General features: G+C 48.0%; 1 protein-coding gene across 1 annotated transcript in view; it reads left to right on the forward strand.

Annotated features, from left to right (window-relative positions):
- The first annotated feature begins 6,281 nt into the window (after positions 1 to 6,281).
- Positions 6,282 to 17,269, forward strand: part of LOC137629305 (fanconi-associated nuclease 1-like) — a 72,467-nt gene continuing 61,479 nt past the window's right edge. Inside the window, exon 1 of the mRNA XM_068360563.1 lies at positions 6,282 to 6,666. The gene's annotated coding sequence lies outside the window, so the exon portion shown is untranslated. The remainder of the gene's footprint in view (positions 6,667 to 17,269) is intronic.

Raw genomic sequence — 17,269 nt, forward strand, 5'->3', positions numbered from 1 at the left:
TCTCTCATACCGGATGCCTCTAAGCTCCCGCCGTTTGCCAAGAACAACCCCTGGCGGATGGCTCTTCATTCCCCGTTCTCAGACGGAATGTTGACTCTGGAGGGCCTTGGCACTCGCCCTCTAGAGGACTTTGAATTCTTTCCTCCGGGTCTGGCATTTCCATTTCATGGTTATGCCAGACTTACCGAGGAAGCTTTAGTCCGATTAGACAAGGTCCCCAAAGAGACGGTCATCTTCCCGAAGGAGCAAGCCCAATCTGTTTGGGCCAGATTTTTGAATGACATCGGCTGCACTAACACCATGCTGACGCCTCATAAAAGCTCCTTTACGATGTTCTTAATGGACAAGAACACCTTGACTCCATGCGTCAATAAGGTGGCAGAGCTTGCCTTTCAATATGCTCTGGAGGAGAAGCCCTTGCCTCCCATCCGAGAGGTGGATCCAATCTCCCTCCTTCTTCCCTCAGGTATTGAGTGTTGGGACAACGTCCATACCACCTTTACCTCCGGCAAGCTTGCAGCAGACTGTGCCTCAGTCTTGTTTAGTGAGAAGCTTCCCCGTCTCCCGGAATCTCTCATTAAACAGGAATATGATTCCCGCCTACGTGTTGGCCGTACTCTAAACCTGGCCACATCCACGGAGTCGATAGCCTTGACTTACGATACGGAGAGTATTTTTAAGTCTCTCAACAAGGCTACGCTACAGTCGTTATATTATGACTTATATGACTTTGCTACTGCTAAACGCAGATGTCGCAAGCATGTTCTAGCTGAGGCGACGATTAGGCATGAACCTAATAAACTCATTCGGTCCTCCTGTTGGGGTTCAAATCTCTTCCCCGAGGATCTCGTAGAGGAAGTCTTGGCGGAGGCCACTAGGGTTAATCAGAGCCTTAAAGCCCGTTGGGGTTTGACCCCTAAACGCAAGTATGACCCCGCAAATTATCAAGCCCGGGGTAGGAAGAAGCTTAGACCATATACCTCCACCCAGTTCAGGCAACAACAGAGTGCTTCATCCAACTTCCGGCTGCCTCTTCCTCCATCTTCTGTTGCCCCTGCACAGCCTTCCACCTCTCGGGCTCCTTCGGATGACTATGTCACCGTTCTGCTACCTAAGAGCCAGCTTTCTGGTGCCTCCGCCACTTCCCCTGCCTTTAACCAGTCCTACGAGGCTCATAGCTCTTCCCAGAGTTATGGTAGAGGTAGAGGCTACCACCGTGGCTCTAACCAGAACAAAGGCAGGGGAAGAGCCTTTCGCAGAGGAAAGAACTTCCGAGGCGGACGTGGAGGCAACTCCTCAAACCAATACTGAGGTGCAGCAGGTAGGGGGGAGGCTCTATGCCTTCCGCAACAAATGGAGGTTCAGTCCCTGGGCGTTCAGTATCATCTCCAAGGGACTAGGGTGGAGTTGGATTCAAGGACCTCCTCCTCCGAACAAATTTCGTCAACATTCCACTCCGGACCTGGTCGAATTTGTCCAGGAACTTTTACAAAAGAATGCCATACAAGAAACGAAACATCTGAAGTTTCAAGGTCGGCTGTTCAGTGTTCCGAAGAAGGATTCAGACAAGAGAAGAGTGATTCTAGATCTATCCCTTCTCAACTTGTCCATTCAATGCGACAAGTTTCGAATGCTTACCGTCTCGCAGGTGCGGACCTTACTTCCCCGTGGGGCCGTCACCACCTCTATCGATCTTACAGACGCCTACTATCACGTCCCGATAGCGAGACACTTCCGTCCGTACCTAGGCTTTCGCTTAGGGGACAAAAGTTACTCCTTCAAGGTGATGCCTTTCGGGCTCAACATTGCCCCAAGGATCTTCACAAAGCTAGCAGAAGTCGCTGTTCAGGAACTCAGGAATCAAGGGATTCAAGTAGTAGCCTATCTGGACGACTGGCTCATTTGGTCAGACACCTCCCAAAATTGCCTAAAAGCCACTCACAAAGTCATCCATTATCTTCAATCTCTAGGCTTCCAGATCAACTTCAAGAAGTCCCGTCTTCTTCCAAAATCGAAGTTCCAATGGCTCGGCCTGCAATGGGATCTTATATCTCATACTCTGTGTCTTCCCAGACCCAAGAGGTTAGAGATTGCAAGAAACACCAAACGCTTTCTCAAAGACAAAGTAAGTTCCAGACGGCTTCAAGAGAAGATTCTGGGTTCCCTTCAGTTTGCCTCAGTGACGGATCTTCTTCTGAAGGCAAAATTGAAAGATATCAATCGTGTCTGGCGTTCGAGGGCGAACCGGAAGCTCCGGGACAGGAAAGTCCGCCTTCCTCCCATTCTACGGGAAAGACTTCTTCCTTGGACAAGAGCAAACAGTCTGTCAAAGTCAGTTCCCCTTCGATTTCCGCCCCCGGAATTAATCATTCACACAGACGCATCCCTATCAGGTTGGGGCGGCTATTCTCAGCTCAAGAAAGTTCAAGGTCTTTGGACTCCCTTGTTCCGCCATTTTCACATCAATGTGCTAGAGGCCATGGCAGTTCTTCTAACCCTGAAACGTCTCGCTCTTCCCAAGAAACAACACCTTCGTCTGGTCCTCGACAGCGAAGTGGTGGTCCGCTGCCTCAACAGAGGCGGGTCAAAGTCAGGGCCTCTGAACCATGTTCTAATAGCCATATTCTCCCTAGCAGCCTCGAACCGTTGGCATCTTTCAGCTGTCCACCTGGCGGGAGTCCGGAATGTAGTGGCAGACGCCCTGTCCCGGACCTCCCCTCTAGAATCGGAATGGTCACTCGATCTAAAGTCATTTCGGTGGATTCTCTCTCAGGTTCCCGGTCTCCAAGTGGACCTCTTCGCCACGGAATCCAACCACAAATTGAGAGTATATGTGGCTCCCAATCTAGACCCTCAGGCTTACGCCACAGACGCCATGTCACAGAATTGGGACAACTGGGAAAAGATTTATCTCTTTCCCCCGGTGAATCTTTTGCTGAAAGTTCTAGACAAACTGAGATCCTTCAAGGGACAAGTAGCCTTGGTCGCACCCAACTGGCCCAAGAGCAACTGGTATCCTCTCCTGCGGGAGTTGAGACTATACCCTCACCCGATACCCAATCCGGTTCTGTCTCAGATAGTACAAACACGCGTTGTGTACGCTTTCTCAAACATTCAGAGCGCCCTAACTTTATGGACTTTATGAAGTTTGCGGCTATGCATGGTGCCAATATTGATCCTCAAAACACCTTGTTCCTAGAATCAGATAAACGGGATTCCACCATCCGTCAGTATGACTCTGCAGTTAAAAAGTTGGCAAAATTTTTAATAGACTCAGACGTGAACTGTATGAACTTGAACCTTACAGTCACTTTCTTTAGATCTTTATTAGAATCAGGTCTGGCAGCCAATACTATCACCACTATTAAATCGGCTCTGAAAAAGATCTTCCTAGTGGGTTTTAACATAGACTTAACCGACTCTTTGTTAGCTTCAATTCCGAAAGCTTGTGCCAGACTGAAACCGGTTACTCGTCCTACCCCGGTGACCTGGTTCCTTAATGACGTACTCAAATTGGCTTCTGATACCATTAACAGTTCTTGTGATTACATGCCCCTTCTCAGGAAAACACTTTTCCTAGTGAGCTTGGCTTCCGGGGCAAGAATTTCTGAATTGGCAGCCTTGTCGAGAGACCCGGGTCATATTGACTTTCTGCCTTCAGGAGAGGTCCTTCTTTCTCCTAACAAATTCTTTTTGGCTAAGAATGAAGACCCTCAAAACAGATGGACCTCCTGGAAAATTGTTCCCCTCACGCAAGATCCGTCGCTGTGCCCTGTCACTACTCTTAGGTCTTATCTATCCCGGACCTCCTCTAACTCCTCGGGGCCTCTATTCGTTAGAGAACAAGGCGGTACCATTACTATTAAAGGGATCAGGCAACAAATTTTGTATTTTATTAAACAAGCTAACCCTGACTCTTTTCCTCTTGCACATGATATCAGGGCGGTTGCCACCTCGGTGAACTTCTTTCACCACATGAATTTTACAGACCTTTCCAGGTATACAGGGTGGAAATCACCGTCAGTGTTCAAGAAACACTACCTTAAACATTTGGAAGCCCTAAAATTTTCTACAGTAGCCGCAGGGAGCGTAGTTACTCCCGAGTAACTCACAGGTTAATGCCTTGACTCTTTATCTCTCCCTCTTACCTGCCTCATTTATACCCTATTGTATTCGTTGGTCTCGCACCTGAATACTGTTATTATATTTGTAAATTTTTATGCTCCTGAGTATCTGTATATATTATCACTCACGGCATTATTATACCTACCTTATTGGATTTATGTTCATATTTAAGATACCCTTATAATTGTTTTTTGGTACTCATCTCTGATTAAAGCATCCTGTATTTCTCTTACGCTTATGTTTTTTCCTTTATTTTGCAAGTTTGGTGACATTTTTCTCTTGTATAGATTCACTGGGCGGCACAGGTTCGAGCCCAGAAAAGGGATTTTGACGTAGGAAAAATCTATTTCTGGGCGAGGGACCTGTGCCGCCCAGTGAACCCTCCCAGCTCCTCTCCCTTGGAGTCCCCAAACTTTGGGTGCTAAGGAGTTGGGTTCTGAGCGGATGCATTGTAGTAGTACCGAGTGAGGTTGAACGGCTCTCCTCTATTGGGGTTCTCTGTCGTGGATTAATCTAAATAGTGCGGGACCTCTGGAATATACGCCCAATTTTATACCGACACCAATAGGTGAGCGAGCTAGTTAACCTAGCACTCCTTTACATTTTTTCTCTGGTATATTTAGCAGTAAATTACCTAAGAATAAGTGCTAAATGGAGCTTATTCACTGGGCGGCACAGGTCCCTCGCCCAGAAATAGATTTTTCCTACGTCAAAATCCCTTTTTTCGCTTCGCTCAAAATCCGTTTTTTGTTGCAATGTTTCCCAAGTGTGGACCCCCTTACATCTTAAATCTCCATTCAGTAATACTAACCCATGATCATTCATCCAATCTAAAAATAATTTCCCAATTCCTGTCTAAATTTTGGTAACCTAGAAATTCTACATGCCCATTAAAGTTCCCTAATAGCATTAATGCCTCTCCATTTAGATTTCTCATAATTGTCTTCACATTCCTGTTTTATTGTTTGGTCCATACTCGTGTCTTCTTCAGTTTTCCTGTTGAAAAATTGACCAATAATAATTTAAAGGTATGATTGTAAGCATTGCACCTAACGTACATTGTATCTTTACTTTTAATTTTGATTTTTATTTTTTCCCATTCTAGACTATCATTAATTCTATAAAGTATCATTAAGCCCCCTCCTTTCTTATCATTCATATTCCTCATGTTTTCGCAATTTAAGACCATTACTCAAGTTTAATCTATGTAACTTTTGGTGTGCTTTTACCAAGCAAAAAAACAAAAGTTTTTTTTTTCTATTATCTAATTTCTTTTTAACTTCCACCAGTTTTTGTTTTGTTAAGCAACAGATAAATCTTAAAGTTTTCTTTTACTTTATTGATATATTTTTCTTTTTTCCTTATAATCCGTACATGTCTTCCTCGCTCTGGTGAAAATTTTCCCTTCTGTGTAAATTTCCCTTTTTTATGTACATTTTGTCTCTTTTATGTGTACCCCTTCTCTTAGGAAACTCTGGCCCCCCCCCCCCCTCTCTCTCTCTCTCTCTCTCTCTCTCTCTCTCTCTCTCTCTCTCTCTCTCTCTCTCTCTCTCTCTCTCTCAACGTTAGGTCTGGTGCTATGATGTTACTTTTCCTTGTTTCCTGACAATTTCTTGGATTGTTTGTTTTTCTATTATTGGCCACTTTTCCTTTCACTTTTCATTTTTACTAATTTAGTACTGGTCTAGGTTTTATTTTCTTTGGTTTTTCTGTCTTAACTGTCAGTCACCCGATCTCCTATTTCTAAACTACTTAACCAACCAAATTGTTTCCATTACTTCAACTCTTCTCTCGTTTTGTTTTTCCTTCTTTCTGGTACTGCCCCTATCCCCACTAGCTAGCAGTGGGGTTGTTATGCCTTGCTAGAAGTCTCATGGTTAGTTTTTCAGCTAGCATTGATTTAAAATCTCAAGATAGAGACGACTGACGAAATCTAACCGAGGCCCTTTGCGTCAATAGGCGTAGGGTGAGATGATGATGACTTTAACTTCAGTTACCCCTATGTTATCTTTGAACAACCGTTCACACCTAGCCTTATCCTTACGCTATCTTTCCTCTGTGAATTCCATAACATTGTATACAACCAGATTCTCCTTTGGTTGTAGTGTGGCCACAATCATAGTATTGTGGAATTTGTGGTAGCAAATGCATTAAAGGTTGATTGTGGTGGTAAGCGACGAGGTACCAGGAATGAAGAGATTAGAGAAGTAATGTGAAGAGGTCGAAAATAAATTACATATTTTTCTTTTAACGAAGGGATAACTAAAAAAAAAATAAAAGATATGCGAATGGAAATTAAATTCAAAGAAATAGAATAAAACTAAAAGAAGAAATTTAATGATGTGCCGATAAAGAGGTAAAATCTCCATCCAAGCATAACTCGACCTTCAATGTTTCGCGGTAATATTATTTACATCAAGTAGCAAATCTAATACTATCGTTACTTTTAGATTTTAATATTAATGCAGTCACTGTTCGTGATTTTTAATTAATTTAACATTTGAACGATCACTCAGGGGTACTACCTCTACGATATCCAAGGTAATATAAAAAGTACTTAAGAATGTAATGTTTTTGTGTGTTATTGCGTCAGGTTGCATTAGTATAGTTAAACTTTATTATTATTATTATTATTATTATTATTATTATTATTATTATTATTATTATTATTATTATTATTATTATTATTAGCAAAGCTACAACCTTAGTCGAAAAAGCAAGATGCTATGGTATAAGCGCAAGTGCTCCAATAGGGAAAATAGCCCAGTGAGGAAAGGAATTAAGGAAATAGATAAATGATGAGAACAAATTAACAATAAATCATTCTAAAAAGAGTAGCAACTTCAAAACATGTCTTATATAAACTATTAACAACGTCAAAACATATGTCATATAAAACGGTGGGTGAGATAGCCATGACGTCCTGCTGGAAATTATATATACCCTTAGGAAGCTACTGAAGGAACCTTCCATCAGCACGTCATGGCTTGAGCCCTAGAAACGGATTTTGAGCGATGCGAAAAATCTATTTTTGGGTGAGATAGCCATGCATGACGTCCTGATGGAAGGTTCATCAGCACATCATGGGTTGAGCCCAAAAACTACTAACAACATCAAAACATATGTCATATATAAACTATTAACAATGTCAAAACAGATGTCATACAAAATGCCGCTATTATACATACACCCCCTTTATTCTAATTTGCATTTAACTTTTAAATAAGTTGGTAGTCATATGACGGTTCTATTTTGGTTACTGTTATGTTACTGTAATTTATTGCTGAATACACTATCCATTTTGCTTATTTGATGATAAGCATCTCTATTCCTTTTGCATAAATATATGATACTTTAATTTCTAGCTAAATATATGTGCCATATATTTTTCCTACTAGATATCTTGTGTTTTATGCATTTCTGACCTTGATTATTGGGCAAACCACCAGTTCATGAGTTTATGGCCCCCTTATATAAAGACAATTATGAGGGACACCAGTGGGGAAACCTGGGTTTTTTTGGGGTGGGGATATGACATAAACGAGTGAGTTTCAGAAATAATAACGGTCAGAAATACAAAATAACCAGTTGGAAAAATATATGGTTCATGTAAGTGGCTGAAAACAGGCCAACATGATTATTTATTACTTTTGAAATTTGTTAGAGGGTACAGAACCTAACAAACACACCTAACCTAACCTAGTAGTTCCCAGGTCACAACCCCTAGCTGGGGGCAAGCCCCTGAGACCCCATTTTCCAGGTCAAAACTCATAACCAGTAGGCAAGCCCCCCCTGGATCCCCCTTCCCAGGTCACAACCGCTAGCCAGACCACCCTTCTTCCCAGGCCACAAACTAAATTAGAAATAATTCCTTACCTTGTGATTGACAAAAATTTTATTTGTTCCAACACAGATACTTACCTCGAAACACTTTCTTAGGAGTCACTGGTGGCTCCTCTCCAACGACCAGAGTTTTGCGTAGTTTACCCTACTCCCATTCTCTAAGTGACCTGGTAGCGGAAGAGAATGTGACCTGGGGCAATGGCCGAGGTTGGCTATGAGGCTACGCTCTAGACCTAGGCAGTATGTTTTCTGGTCGCGTCGTGTTCACACACACCGCTCCTCAGTTCTCTGTGCGACCCCCTTTGTTTGATTACCATGTGCTTCCCACATGGTCTTGATTCTTTAGCGAGTGTTCAGTGCCTTTACTACGCGCTTTAGCTTTCACCCCCTGGTGCTTTACTAGTGTTTCAGTGCTTTCCCTTTTTCGCGTTCTTGTGTCTTGCGTTCCTTTGTGTTGTGCTATGGAGCATGTTCGCCGTTGTCCTGGGCCTAGAGCCGGTAAGGCGTGTGGGGCTTTCCTGTCCAAGCCTGAGGTAGACCCGCATACGTTGTGTACCTCGTGCAGGGGCAAAGCCTGTTCTTCGTTGGACACGTGTCCCGAATGTGCGGAATGGAGTGAGGTTCAGTGGGTGAAGTTCGGCACCAAGAAGAAGAAGGCGCCGAAGAGATCACCACGGAAGTCAAGCGTATCTTCCCCCGCGATGTCGGCAGGAGAAGGGGCAGGTAGAGTGTATCCTTCATCCCCTACCCAGGTTAGGGGAAGAGGTAAGTCCTTGAAAGGAAAACAGTTGGCGCATCCTTCCCTTGAGAGTGATTGTGCGGGGGAATCTCCTTTTGCTAAGGCAGTGCAGGCGCCTGTAGGTGAGTATAGGGGCCGCGTCGCGACGGAGGACCCCATGTGGTCTAATAATGCTTCGTTTTCTTCGCCAGATCCCTGGGTAATCGTTTCAGGGACATCAGCGACGGAGGGCGCCGTCGGCAGAGAAGAATCCCCGCAGGAGGACCCATTGGCGTGGGACTTACCAAGGACGCCGATGAGGTCCCCACTGGACATCGAGGAAGGACTCAGTGAGGCCTTCTCATGCATACCTCGCACGTCCGCGTGGGTACTGACGAAGCCACCTCTTCAGGATCATTGCCCAATTCCTTCTTCGTCAGGTCTGCGGAGTAGCCCCAAGAAGCCAAAGTCGGGTTCAAGGTCTCGATATTGCGAGGAGACCTACTCCTCGGGACGTGACTCGTCTGATTCCTCGAGCAGGGAACGTCGCAGACGCCAGAGGAGGAAGAGGGATCGATCTGTGCGGAGGAACTCCTCTTCGCGGTCTCCCACACGATCTCGGGGCACGAGAAGTCCACGCTCCCCTCCATCCAAAAGCAGGAGACCAGTCTCACCGCAAGGGACGTGGGTTTTCGTCCCTAGCAAGAGTACGAAGGACCTGGCCAGACCCACTAGGGCGACACCTGAGCGGGCAGGAGACAGTCCTCCTAGAAGGGCCTTCACGTGCCTTGCCAGGGAGTCGCCCGATGAGCGGAGTTCCGCGTCTTGCAGGCCTAAGTCCCGTCCGAGAGACACTCAATCCGCCCAGCGGAGGGAGTCGTCAGCGAGGATGGGCAGCCTCAACAGGCCTCCCCATCGAGAAGATGCACGAGGACGGGCACCTTCGTCTTCCAGGCCTAAGTCCCGTCCGAGAGACACTCAATCCGCCCAGCGGAGGGAGTCGTCATCGAGGATGGGCAGCCTCGACAGGTCCCCCCATCGTGAAGCTACACGAGGACGGGCATCTCCGTCGAGGGCTCTCACGGAGGAGCCCATCTCGCCCAAAAAGCCCTCGTGGAGGAGAGAAGTGCCGGACGACGATGAGAGAAGGGGCCGAGGGACCCGTTGACACGAAGGTGCCCGTGGACACGCCTCGCCCCATCGTTCGGAGGAAAGAGAAGGCGAGATGTCGGCGGGGGAGAACTCCGCTTACAGGAGAGTCCTAGCCATGATCAGGGGGTACAATGGCTTGGTGGAACCCACCCCTCAGGAAGTGGAAACGTGGACCTCTGGCCTTAATAAGTTCTTCGACGCCCCCGCCCAGAAGAAATCCTCTCTCTCTCTACCAGAGGCCAGGAATGTGGGAATCGGAAGGGCCCATATCGATAAAGTTATCGTATGTAATAGCGACTCCTCCAGGGGCTATAGTTCGGCTAAACTGTTACAAGGCCTTAAATCGCAGACGGAGTACTACTCCTTAGAGGGCAGGACGAGTGGCCCCTGCATGACGGCGGAGTCCCTTGACATCCTGCGCCAGCGCTTTTCGGACGAGAAGGCAGCCTCGGCGTCCACATTCTTCTCCCAACCCGAGACAGCTATGATGGAGATGTCCAAGGACCTGGTGAACGTGGCTTCCTGGCTGGATTGGTGGGCCACCACCTTGGTCGGCACCCAGATCCCAACGGACTCAATGGAGCCTGCAAAACGGGAGGCTCTGAACCAGTTGCTGGAGTCGGGTAGCCAAGCACTTAAATTCATGAGGTTCCAGTCCTTGGCTCTCTCGGCTAACTGGGTTCTGCAGAGAAGAGACGCCCTACTTAAGAATCTTCCGGTCAAGATACCCGAAAGGGAAGCTCGGGCATTGAAGTATAGCTCCGTCTGGGGAGAACAACTATTTCCAACAAAGAAGGCTGAGGAAATCATGGAGAAACTGGCCAAGAAGAGGGAACTCTCCGGCCTGAAGCCGCAGACGGCGCGTCGCCCCGCCTTCAGGAGGCCCGTGACGGAAGCGCCTGTGACTGTGCGTTCCTTCCCAACCCATGGAAGACGAGAACCGGCAGTGGCCTCCCTTATCGAATCCCTCCCGAAGGGGATCCTCCTCGGCACCACCCACATATAGGAACTCCTACTCCTCCTCCAGGAGAAGCCGAGCAGGCCGTTCCTCCCGTAGGAGATAATATGGGAGGCCCCCCTTCCCTGCCCAAGCCTCAGGTAGGGGGATGCCTCAGTCTAGCATGGCAAGCATGGAAGCTCCACGGAGCAGACCCGTGGACAGTCTCAGTTCTGAGAGAGGGCTACAGGATTCCGTTCTTGGAACAACCGCCCCCGTTGATCCCAGCATCCCAGGTGGACTGGTTGGTGTCCAAGGGCCCTGCGAAGAGGGCTGCACTCAGCGAAGAGGCCAACAAGATGTTGCAAAAAGGAGCCCTAGAAGCAGTGGAATGCCGGGTCCGGGATTCTACAGCCGCCTGTTCCTAGTGGAGAAAGCGACGGGAGGTTGGAGGCCAGTAATAGACCTGTCAGCCCTCAACAAATTCATCAAGAAGATACCCTTCAAGATGGATACACCAAAGACTGTCATGGCATCCTTGAGGGAAGGGGACTTTATGATGTCTGTAGATCTCAAGGACGCCTACTTCCAGGTACCCGTCCACCCGTCAAGCAGGAAGTTTCTCCGGGTGAAGTGGGGTGCCCAGGTGTTGCAATTCAAGGCCTTGTGTTTCGGTCTTTCAACAGTCCCCCAGGTATTCACGAGAGTGTTCACGATGGTCTCCGTTTGGGCACACGAACGGGGAATTCGTCTCATCAGATACCTGGACGACTGGCGACTCCTTTCATCCTCAAGGGAAGACTTGAAACTACAAGGCGAAGATCTACGTTTGTGCAAAAACCTGGGCATCATGGTCAACTTGGGGAAGTCACAGCTAACCCCGGCCAACAGGACTACGTACCTGGGAATAGTACTCGACTCGTTACAGGTCAAGGCATTCCCGTCCTCAGACAGACTAGAAACCTGGACCGGGTGCTCTTGCCCTTCCTTCGAGGACAACCCAGAAGAGTGAAGGATTGGCAGAGGTTGGTAGGACACCTGGTGTCCCTGGAGAAGCTGGTTCCCCACGGAAGACAGCACCTGAGGGTGATTCAGTGGAACCTAAAAGAACAGTGGAACCAGAACAGTTCCACGGACTTAGTAGTGCCGGTCCTGCAGGATATCAAACGGGCCTTAGAGTGGTGGCAGGATCGCTCACACACCCTGAGAGGGATGCCACTTTCCAACCAACCCCCGGAGCTCCTTCTCTTCACGGACGCATCGAAGGAAGGGTGGGGAGCCCACCTCCGAGAAAGGACCGCAAAGGGAACGTGGACGGAAGAAGAGAAGTCCCTCCACATCAATGTCCTAGAAATGAAGGCAGTCCAGGAAGCCTGCTACCACTTCAAGGAGGACATGAGGGCGAACTCAGTAGCCCTGATGTCAGACAACTCAACCGTGGTGGCATACGTGAAGAAGGAGGGGGGGCTTAGATCGAAGGAATTATGCGATCTGGCCCTTCAAATCCTAAGGTGGGCGGAGAAGGAGGACGTCAACCTGACGGCAAGGTTCATTCCGGGGAAGAAGAACGTCCTAGCAGACGGCCGCAGCAGGGTGGGGCAAGTAGTAGCGACAGAGTGGTCCCTACACCCACAAGTGGCAAGCCACATTATCCAGATGTGGGGGTCTCCGGTAATGGACCTGTTTGCAACAAGGTGGAACCTTCAACTCCCCGTATTTTGTTCTCCTGTTCCAGACCTGAAGGCGGCAATGGAAGACGCCTTACAACACAAGTGGGACGGCCTGGATGTGTACGCCTTTCCCCCTTCTCCCTAATAAGACAAGTCCTCAACAGAATATGAACAGCAACCAACCTAAGGATGACTTTGGTAGCGCCCTGGTGGCCAGAGAGGGATTGGTTCGCAGACCTAAGGAGTCTCGCCACTCTTCCTCCCTGGCCTCTGCCCGTCAGATCAGACCTACTAAGACAACCTCACTTTCAGCGGTTTCACGGAAACCCGCAAACCCTTCGTCTACACGCCTGGAGGTTATCCAGCGTCTCCTGAAGAAACAAGGGTACTCTAGCAAAACAGCCAAGAGAATGTCTCTGTACCTGCGGAAATCTTCCGCAGCCGTCTACCAGTCTAAGTGGGCGGTGTTCGTTAAGTGGTGCAGGGACAAGGAGATAGAGCCCTTGGAAGCGTCCGTGCCTATTATAGCAGACTTCATGGTTCATCTCAGGGATAGGTTGGCCATGTCAGTCCCAGCTATTAAGGGAGTTCGGGTGGCCCTGGGTCAAGTCTTCCTTCTCAAGGGCATAGACCTGGGCGCCTTCAGGTACATTTCTATGCTCATTAAGGCTTTCGAGCAAGCCTGCCCCCCTTCCTCTCCTAGAATCCCGAATTGGGATTTAGCGAGAGTTCTAGATATGCTCCGAAAACCGCCTTTTGAACCGTTGAAGGACATCGTGGACAAGAACCTCACCCTCAAGACGGTCTTCTTGCTAGCGGTGGCTTCAGCTAAGAGAGTAGGCGAAATACACCAGTTGTCATACGAAGTGGAACACTCAAGGGGATGGAAGGAGGTCACCTTGAAGTTTGTCCCCTCCTTCGTGGCCAAGACTCAGAACCCCTCAGTGTGGGACCCTAGGTTCGAGAGTTTTTCTATCCCGGCTATCCCGAACATAGGGAACCAGGAAGACCTGAGACTGTGCCCAGTTAGGGCACTTAGGAAGTACCTCAAGCGAACGGCAAGCACCCGCCCGTCTATTAAGAGCCTATTCGTTTTCTGGGATAAAACGAAGAAGAGGATATCGAAGAATACAGTTTCGTTCTGGCTCAGGCAGGTGATAGTGCGAGCCTACTCAAAAGAGGGACTTCCAACACCAGGGAAGATCAGGGCTCACGATGTTAGGGGCATAAGCACCTCCCTGGCATTCGAGAGAAACATGTCGGTAGCACAAGTGCTCCAAGCGGGAACTTGGTCCAACCAGTTGACCTTCACCGCTCATTACCTTAAAGATTGTACGAGGAAATCCCTGGACGGGTTTTCCATTGGGCCGGTCATCTCAGGCCTTCACGCAATTTAACGGCTCAAGCCCCAGGCTCAATCGCGATACATAGAGGGTCCAGACACAGTAACGGTTTCTATCCCCCTCTCTTCCTCATTTTCTCTCTTTCTCGTACTAGCAGTCGATTCTAAAAATATCGATCACCGATCAAGTCGCAAGATTCGCCATTATACAACAAGCACAAGGAAGAAAATCGCAGAAGGGTAAGTGTTACCACACTTAATGAGTATTTTGTGTAGTTTATCCTACTGTCCATTGGGGTCTTGGGCTTCGGGCACTCCCTCCTCCTAAGGTGTAAGTCTCCTAAGAAAGTGTTTCGAGGTAAGTATCTGTGTTGAAACAAATAACAAATTTTATGAATAGAACTTACCTGGCAGTTATATATACATAGCTAATAATCTCTATTTCGGCAGAATTTTTCTAAACGTGGCAACCGCCTTGTGGTGGTTGGGTGGTAACCCGTTAAAGGGTGGTAGGAGGAATCATTCCCGTTTTCTGTTCTTCAGTTCATCTCTGCCGGCCGGATCGACAACACGTTGGTCCGTCATTAAGAGTTTTTCTTCGCTTTCCCTGCTCGGTGTACCAGTCTGCTTTTTCGGTGAAGTACTCTGATTTGGGGTTTTGGCGATCGTGTTTTTTGTTTTCTCTCTTTTTTGCTGTTTTCATTATGAGTGAAAAAAGTCATTACCGTGTCTGTGCGAATGAGGAATGTAAGGTGAGACTACCGAAAATGGTGGTAGACCCTCACACCGTGTGTTCGAATTGTAGGGGTTTTGTTTGTGCCCTTAATAATAGGTGTGGGGAATGTAAAGTTTTGGATGAGAAAGATTGGTTGATTATGAAGCGCTATGTGTGTAAACTAGAGCTCGATAGAGTTAGGAGAGCTTCTAGGTGTAAGTCTAAGTCTGTTAGTGGTAAGGAAGACTAACTTAGTGTAGATTTATCTATTGAACCTATTATTGATTCCTCTTTGGAAGTTGATCCTTCCCTTGAGTTAGTAATTCCTGCACCTCCTACAGGTTCCGTATCTACGGATGACCCTTGGTACGCTAGCCTGGCTGCCGAGTTGAAGGCCATTAAAGAACAACTGGAGGCCTTTAAAGGTAAGGAAAGTGAAAGTGCTTGTGTTAGTGCAGTGGAGGTGGCGACTGACCGAACCTGTCATTACCCTAGGCCTAGACCTCTACCAAGCTCCCAGGACCAAGGGAGAAGGTACGTCGATGACCGAAAGGGGGTGAGAGGTACGTACCCTCGGTCAGCCGTCGCCTCAGACAGTCCTGTTGTCGATTCCCAGGCTGTTCTTGACCGTCACGGGAAAGACGTGTCGGATGTGTTGTTTTCTTCTCCGAATTCGTCCAGACGTAAATGGAAGTTTGAAGCTTCAAGACCTACTAAGAGGAGATGGAACCGCGACGAACGTTCTCGTTCTTTCTCTCCCGGTTCTAGCAGTTATGAAACTTGTCCGTCGGAGGATGATTTCGACTCCGTGCCTGTGAAAAGGGTGAAGCCGAAGCCTACTGCCGAAGATCCTCCCCCTTCTATGAATGTTATTTGTCAGCCCTCCCCTTCGGGACCGCAAGACCCAGCTGATGTTGCTAAATCCTTTATGTCTGTCATGCAGGAACAGCTTTTTACGTTAGTGCAAGCATTTAGCCGCCCTCACGCCCAGTCTGACAGACGTAAAGACGACTCGTTACCTATTAAGAAGTCTGCTTCTAAGAGAGAAAGGAGTTCTTCTTTAAAGAAATCTTCTCCCTCCCTACGCCAGGATGAGGAATGTGTGCTTTCGCTAGGCGATACTTCTTCTCGATAACCAGGGCGATACGGTTTCTCGTTCTCGATACCGAGACGATACTTTATCGAACGATGCTGCTTCTCGTTCTCGATGCCAAGGCGATACCACCTCCTGTTCACGATACCAGCACGATACCTCCTCTCGTTCTCTTCGCCACTACGATACCTCCTCTCGTTCTCGACGCCAGGACGATACCTCCTCTTGTTCACGACGCCACGACGATACCGACCCTAGTTCTCGACGCCATGACGATACCGCCTCTCGTTCACGACGCCACGACGATACCGCCTCTCGTTCACGACGCCACGACGATACCGCCTCTAGTTCTCGACGCCAGGACGATACCGCCTCTCGCGCTCGACATCAGAACGACTCTGCCTCTCGTTCTCGGTGCCAGGGCGATACTAGCCTGCCTCTTCGGGACGATACTGCCTCTCGTTCCAAGGTTTCTTTTATCGCTGGACTCCAGGATGCAACCCGTCTTTTGCAGGGCGATGCCTTTGATTTGCCCTTGTCGGGTCCTGAGGATCCTTCTTCTCGTTCGAAGGATATTGCAGATGTGGATCAGGACCTCGAGGATGTGTCTGATGACGATGATAATCCTGCCGACGCTGCGGGAGATTACAAAGTTCTCTCTCGCTCCCTTCTTGAACTTTTTGGAGAAGAATTCCAACCTGCTGCCCCTCAATCTCCTCAGTCCCAATTTAACAGAAAGAAGGCCAAGAAACAGTCGACCTTCATCAAGATGAAACTGTCTATTTCCGCAAAGAAGGCTCTTACGAAGATTGATGACTGGATGAAGGAGTGGAGACAAGCAGTTAAGACTTCCTTCTCGTTTCCACCAGCTCGTCTTGCTTCAAAAGCGGGTATGTGGTATGCAACTGGGGAACCTTTGGGTCTGGGAGTGCCTTCCTCCTCCAAGGGTGACTTCTCTGGTTTAGTGGACTCTGCTAGAAGGCATGCTCTCAACTCAGCCAAGGTCATGTGGTCGATGTCGGAGCTGGATCATCTCGTCAAAGGTATTTTTAGAGCCTTTGAGGTTTTTAGTTTTCTAGACTGGTCGCTTGGGACTCTGGCAAGGAAAACTGACCAGATGGAAGGATCTAGGGACCTTACCAGTATTATGTCCTGTATGGACAAGGCCCTCAGAGATGGGGCGAATGAGTTGGCTGCGCTGTTCTCAGCTGGGATCCTAAAGAAGAGAGCTCTGCTTTGCTCTTTTGCTTCTAGGTCTGTTACCACTGTACAAAAGTCTGAGCTTCTTTACGCCCCCCTCTCTCAACATCTTTTTCCCGAGTCCCTGGTTAATGACATTACGCTTTCTCTGGCCCAAAAAGCCACCCAAGACCTTTTATCTTGTTCTGCTCGTAAGCCCTTGGCAGCCCCTCCTTCTTCTTTGAAATGGGAGGAAAGGAGATTCCAGCAGCCCTTTTGGGGCAAGACTACTTCAAGACCAGATTTTAGAGAGAGAAGGCAAGAATCAGGACCAAGATCTACCAGGGGTTCTTTCAGACCTCTCTCCAGAAAATGAAGTTAGTCTCCTCCAGACAGTAGGCGCAAGACTGTCAGGTTTTTGGCAGTCTTGGAAGAGGAGAGGGGCGGACACCTGGTCCCTCTCAGTCATCAAGGAAGGATACAAGATCCCCTTTC

The sequence above is a fragment of the Palaemon carinicauda genome, chromosome 37 (genome assembly GCF_036898095.1).
Source record: "Palaemon carinicauda isolate YSFRI2023 chromosome 37, ASM3689809v2, whole genome shotgun sequence".
NCBI classification, from domain to species: domain Eukaryota; kingdom Metazoa; phylum Arthropoda; class Malacostraca; order Decapoda; family Palaemonidae; genus Palaemon; species Palaemon carinicauda.